General features: G+C 35.0%; 1 long non-coding RNA gene across 1 annotated transcript; it reads left to right on the forward strand.

Moving 5' to 3' along the window:
- Positions 1 to 3901: 3901 nt before the first annotated feature.
- Positions 3902 to 5720, forward strand: LOC121811163. The gene is made up of 2 exons (XR_006052514.1): positions 3902 to 4207; positions 5491 to 5720. It is a non-coding gene; the product is annotated as an uncharacterized LOC121811163 (long non-coding RNA).
- Positions 5721 to 6674: the final 954 nt, after the last annotated feature.

Raw genomic sequence — 6674 nt, forward strand, 5'->3', positions numbered from 1 at the left:
TCATCATTTTTTATTATCTACAAAATCCATACGAATTTAAAAAAACTAATAAATTAAAATATGAATTTCAAAAACTTCATTTCATTTAATAAAAATTAATACATTACAATGCGAATTTAAAAAAACGGCTGCATCTAATGCTTCTGACGTCGAACTACCGGACTCAGACGAACTAGAACTATTGGTGTCGTCGCCGAGATTCATTTTGGTTGGATGTTGAGAGAGAATATGTAAAGAGATAGTCGATATGTTCGTATGAACAAATGAATGAGAAACGAGATTTAAATAGAAAATCAAAAACGCGTGTCATCGTCCGCGTAGCCCACAGTGGGGCGGACGATGGCGCGGCCGATGGCCTATCGTCCGCGGCCATCGTCCGCGTAGGCCGCAATGGGGCGGACGATGGCGCGGACGATGGACATCGTCCGCGCTATACTCCGCGCCCTTAGTATAGGGCGCGACGATCGTCCGCGGTCTATGTCACGCACCCGCAATGGGGCGGACGATGGCGGGCGCGGACGATGCGCGCCATCGGGCGTGCCATCGTCCGCCCCATTGCGGATGGCCTAAAATGTTCATATGAAACCATGAAACATGGTTGTTGTTATATAGCTAGTGAATTTACATTGTGGTTTTGCTGTGATTTTTGGTTATGAATATGTTCACATTGATAGTAGTATATAGGCACTTCAATATCTGAGGAAATGATTAATGTATAGTCTGTATTTTGGAACATTGGCTAGCTAAACAATATTTTATCTTGTCATTGTAAGTTTAATATTGAAATTGTGGTAATTTCATAATTTTGATGTTTGTTCATAGATTAGTTAATTAACTTGGTGATAATAGTGATTTTGTTGTTGTGGCATTATTGCTAAGACAAAAATCGGTGGCATTTATCCCTTTCAAATGCAAAGAAGCTGGATGGTGTATCGTTTTTCTCTGGGAATAATTTCTTTTGTGCTTCAATCTTCCTAATAACTCTATTTATTATTTTTTAGGTGGGTATAAAATAAAAACGAAAAAATCTGGATCGTTGTATTTTATGGATTAATATTTTGTAGTTCTATTGAATTTACCTTAAAAATAAATAAAAAAAACTCGAGGTTGGCATCGCAAAAATGCTAAGTACGGAGTACTTATTATATAAGATAAATAAATAAATAAAAGTATTCAATTGATTTTAGGAAAAAGAAAGACCCACATAAAATGTGGATAATAAAGTGGACCTTCACGCTTGCCGATATACATATGGAGCCGCATAAATTTAATTGTTTTTTACTCGATTTAGATGGGGAGATATATTTGAATTTATTCAGTTCTATATTACTTATAGGAAATGGAAATAAAATAAACACACTTATATCTCGTGTTCCACAACATTCTCCGTACTAATTTGTGACATATAATAGCACTATGTTTGACTTCTTTTTCTTCTAAAAAAATACATATAAAGTCTGAATCAATAACTTACTATTTAAATAGAGAGTACTAAATCAAATAAATGTGAGTACTAAAATATTTGCAAGACTGCGAGGGCAATACCGTCATTCAATCATATCAAAAGATATATGCCACCGCCATTATGCTGTCACACATTAAATAAAGAGGAGGAGAAAAGAGTAATTTGAAGAGAAACATAAAAAAGAAAGGAATTTAGGGAAATGAATCAATAATTGAAAAATGGTTGGTGGTGTAGCGACGACGAATAATAAAAACTTCACCGACGAAACCATTGATTGGATAGCCCGCCTGCCAATTCCACCGGATAACGCCATGTCACTTTTATTTTTTTATTTTTGGATAAATATTTGATTTTATCTTGCAATTTTTTACGTTTCAATTGTCATAAATAATTAAAATATATTTCAAACTCGAACACTTATAGCATGATAAGAATGATAACGAAGTTGATGAAGCAAAAACGACAAAATTTAACTAAATTAGGATTTTGCAATTTAAATACTCCATTTACTTGTAAGCACCCATTTTTTTATGGTATAGAATGGTGACATTGCATGATTTTATAAATTTAAGGCGTCGTGTTTAGTTAAGTAGTATAATTAAAAAAAACTATTGCTATCACCACTATGTTAATACGTATAATGATGGGTAGTTTAAATTTTAGTCCATTATCCTATATTTTGCAATTTTCCCAATAACACACACTCCGAAAATAGTTAGATGTTGGATGCAATTAAAGAAACACGTGTTGGACATTTTGAAATCAATAATTATAATAATAGTTAAAATTAATAGTCTTATTTAATGTTCAAAAATTTTCATCATAATTATCGCTCTCAAATTATTGTACAGATGCCGACCCTAATGAAGGGTACTAAAATATAAATAGTCATGAGAAAATTTATGTTTTTTTAAATAAAATAAATGTTATAGGTTCGGAATTTACGTGGCCATCAAAATAAATACGTCGTGGAATTATTTTGATGGTTTAGGTATATATTCAAAGACTTGGACAAGTTTGTATATTTATTTTTATTTTTATTTTTATTTTTATTTTTATTTTTATTTTTATTTTTTTAGACGACTTCATTTTTAAGTCTTTTTTCTCCATGGTCATGGCAACGACAAGTATGAAAAGTTGATCAAGTCATAGAAAGACTTCCTCAAGACTTTATAATTCATAATTGGTATTTATCTCAAAATATACAATTATTGAATTATAAGAGCATCTCCAATAGCGGACGTCCGGTCGGACGTGCGCGACGGGCGACCGGTACGTCCGCCATTATGGCAGGGGAGGTCGGATACGGACGTCCCGTGAGGACGTCGGGTGTCCTCGGACGTCGGCGCGACGGGCGGGCGGACGTCCGGGTCGGACGTCCGATTTTTATTTTTTTTTTATTTTTTTAAACTCTATATATACGGCTCGTTGAATTTTATCGAAGATGTTTGGACGCGGAAGGGTTGACGTTGATGTTAGTACTTTTTTTGTTTTATTACTATGTAATTTTTTTTTCAAATCATGTATGTTTTTTTTAAATGAAGTTGTTAATTTTTCCCGTTCGTATTCGTGTTGAAATTTTATTTCCGTAAACGTAAATTGTTTTATTTGTGAATTTGTGATTTTTTTTATTGCGGGAAGTCCTAGTGGGAAGGGCGGATTGTGAAGGGGATGTCCTAGTGACGTGGCAGTGGGATGAGAAGTTCTAGTGACGTGGCGGGAGGTGCTTTCGGGATGTCCTAGTGGATGTCCGAATGGGACATCCGCCCACTGGAGATGCTCTAAGATGGTTAGGTTTTAAACTAAGTTTCTAATTTCTGTCTTCTTTTTACTTGATTTTTTTGTAAACAAATATTTTTTCTGGACATATTTTCATTTTGATGGAATCATCGAAGCATGAAGAAGAACCTTTATTCGATCTGATTCAAATTTAATGAGATTCAAGTTTTAACGATTCATGAGGAAAATTCGGATTTATTGTGTTACGTTGCTTCTTCAATTTGAATAGAGTAATCAATTAGAGCATCAGCAGTGGCGGACGTCACCACGGAATTTCCATCGGCGTGCGCAAATTCTGTGGCGGACGTCCGCCATTGTGCGTAGCATGCACGGATACCGAATTCCGTCGAGGAATTCGCAGTTCCGCGGCGTTCCGCAGAATTCTGTGGGGAATTCCGTGCGGACATCCGCCATTGTGTTGATTCCCACGGAATTCTCGTTTATTGTATTATTGTGGGAAGTCCGTCGGGAATTCCGCGGGGAATTCCGCCACTGTGCAGTGGGAAGTCCTTATGACGTGGCAGGAGGTGTTTTTGGGAATTCCGCATGGAGCTCCGCGCCACTACTGATGCTCTTAGGAAAAAAAGATCTTGTAACAGCTCTTATTTATTAGGCCAACTAATACATAGTAATTGATTGAACACCATTTGAAAATGATTTTTTTTGCTGATGGAAATTCTTGATCAATCAACATTTTTTTCTTGAATAAATTTATCAAAATTTGGTCAAATGATCTAAACTGTTGGGCTTAGGCCCAGTATAAAGTTTTAATAGGGTTATAATATTCAGACCCTAATTGAATAAAGGAGCTCTTCAGCTAATCGAAGTTTCCCAAAACACTGGAATTTGAGAGATTAGGGTTTTTCTTGCGCCGTTGAATTGATCTGTGAAAATGATTTACGACGTGAATTCCCCACTTTTCCGTTCGTTCCTCAGCCAGAAGGGCGGCGCCTCCGACAAGAGGTACATCTCTACTCGAATTTGTTCTTTAGGTTTTGATTTTTGTCAATTTTCGTTGCACAAAACTGTTTTCGGCAGGATTTGTTGCTTGTTAGTTGCTTCCTTGAATGTATAATGAATCTGTGATTTTGTGGTTTTTTTATATATATAAATTACAAGAAATTTCACGAACCCTATGCTGGCAGTTTTTTAGTGTTACACAAAAAGTTCGAAGATTGATTGTTATGTTGATGTTTTTTCTTTGTTCATTGATTATTACTTTATTTGGAGTAATCTAATGTTGCTCGATTAATTGATTTTGCAATAAACTATGCTAACTCGAGCTTCTTGTGATATTTTGCATATTTATAGAATTCCATTGATTGAATGAGTTAGACCATCTCCAACCATTTACACCAAACTTAAACCCATTTTTGATTATACGTCATACCAAAAAGTAGTTTTACTCCAACCATTTATACCAAATTCAAAATTTACACCATTTTTGGGTTTTTGTCTCACAAATTTTTTGGGGTAACAACATATTTGGTGTTGTTTCACAAAAAACACCAAAAATGCCTTTGAGTTTGGTGTATGATTAGAGAAAATTTCTACACCAAAACTCGTTTTTGGTTTTTGGAATATGGTTGGAGATGGTCTTAAAATTGTATTTCGGTACAAAATGTAAACTTCTTTTTTCTTTCTTTGCATATTCTTGTTTAATTAATTATTGTAGCTCGCCAGCCGGTTTAGAATATAATCATATAGCATAGTGTGTTCATTTATTTTGCTATAGTTCTAACCTGAGATGTTTTGCATAAGTGTATAGTTTCCCCAATTTATCACTATAGAAATGCAATTTCATATATAGATTGAGTGATTTTGTTCTACGAGTTCTGTTTAGACCAGAGTTGAGAGGGGTAATTGGAGTGCAAGTTGTACTTTATTTCTGCTTAATTTTGGATTTCTCCATGGTTATCATTGTTTGGCTTCACTTTATGTAACTTGCTTACTCATTTGCAGTTGATATATGTCCTGTGTTTTATAAGGAATCTAGCTATTAGTTTAGCACTTGTTTACTTTATGCTCTCATTTAAAGATAATATACATCCAGTGCTTGTTTTTGTAAGGAATCTATCAACATATATATGTATTTTCTGTGCCCACATGTATTATCTTTTTCTATGTGTTTTCTCTTGAAACTCGTTGGTAAAAAAACTGTATATGACCTTTTTAGTAGAACAAGAACAGTGAGTTTGATTCAATGATTTAATTTCCCTGACATTGGTGCTGGCTCATTTCAAAAGGAAAACTGAAGAGCAGAAGCCGAAGGAACATAGGCCAAAGGCAAATGAGAACAAACCTGTTATGAACGAGTAAGCGTGCATTATGCAAGCACTAGTTTGGATGGAGTTTCCTAGTGTCTAGATGTGCACTTTATAAGTGCAACTCTCTAAACTTGAATATCGAGTTTGTTTCTCTAGACTATGTGTAACAAGATATTGGTTTTTATTTAGTGAAGCTTTTTTCTGATAAATCTACTTGTCTCAAGTTCTCCGCTTCTGTTATATGATGCGGCATATATCTATATGTAATGCTGGCTCATATTTCGTGGTTAATTCCTCGTCCCTTCTGGATATTATGGTAAATACTCCATGTTATATGTCTTCCAGAGGGATTCTGAATTATTTCCCTCTTACTCTGTTTCTGCCTTTAGATGATAGAAGAATTACTTTATGGTTCGTGGTTAATTCCTCCCCCCTTCTGGGTGTTATGGTATCTATGATATATATTTTCCAGAGGGATTCTGAATTATTTCCCCCTTTACTTTGTCTACTTTATATTCATGAAAATCTTGCATTGTTGCTGCCTTTAGATGATAGAAGAATTACTTTATGCTTTTCACTTGTGAAAGCTTTGACTTGCCTGGTGAAGTTTGATGTGGGATTTACAGAGTGAATGCTCTCACAAGATTGACACTGTAAAAATTGTGAAAATGGTCACAGCAGACAATTAGGGGTCCACTGATCAGAAAAAAAAGGCTAGGTGGTGGTTGTGAAAAAAGTTGGTGTGTGCAATGGAGAGTAGTAATTGAGTGTCTTCCCATGTGAAGTTGAAGACTTTGAACTTCTTTTTTCCAAACCAGAAAAACCCTTTAGAATTTACCATCAATTAACCCCCTTTATCTTATGTACCTCCCCCATTATTGATGCTTGCCTTTAATCACTACCACATTAATTTGATCTTGATCCATTCTTTGGTTATGGTTGATCTTGGTTGAACAATCTGTAGGGTCTGATCAAGAAAGTGTGGATTGTCATGATCTATTTCAACTACTAGGTTACTATTCATTTGTGCATTTAAAAGATGGATTGATGCTTTAATTATTTGCAAGATGCTTCGATGCATATTCTCTGCCATATAGAACTCGGATTAGTCAAATTTGTCTTTATATGTCATTATTTCTTTGTTACAATTTTTGCCTTTTTGT

Source organism: Salvia splendens, chromosome 7 (genome assembly GCF_004379255.2).
Source record: "Salvia splendens isolate huo1 chromosome 7, SspV2, whole genome shotgun sequence".
In the NCBI taxonomy this organism is placed as follows: domain Eukaryota; kingdom Viridiplantae; phylum Streptophyta; class Magnoliopsida; order Lamiales; family Lamiaceae; genus Salvia; species Salvia splendens.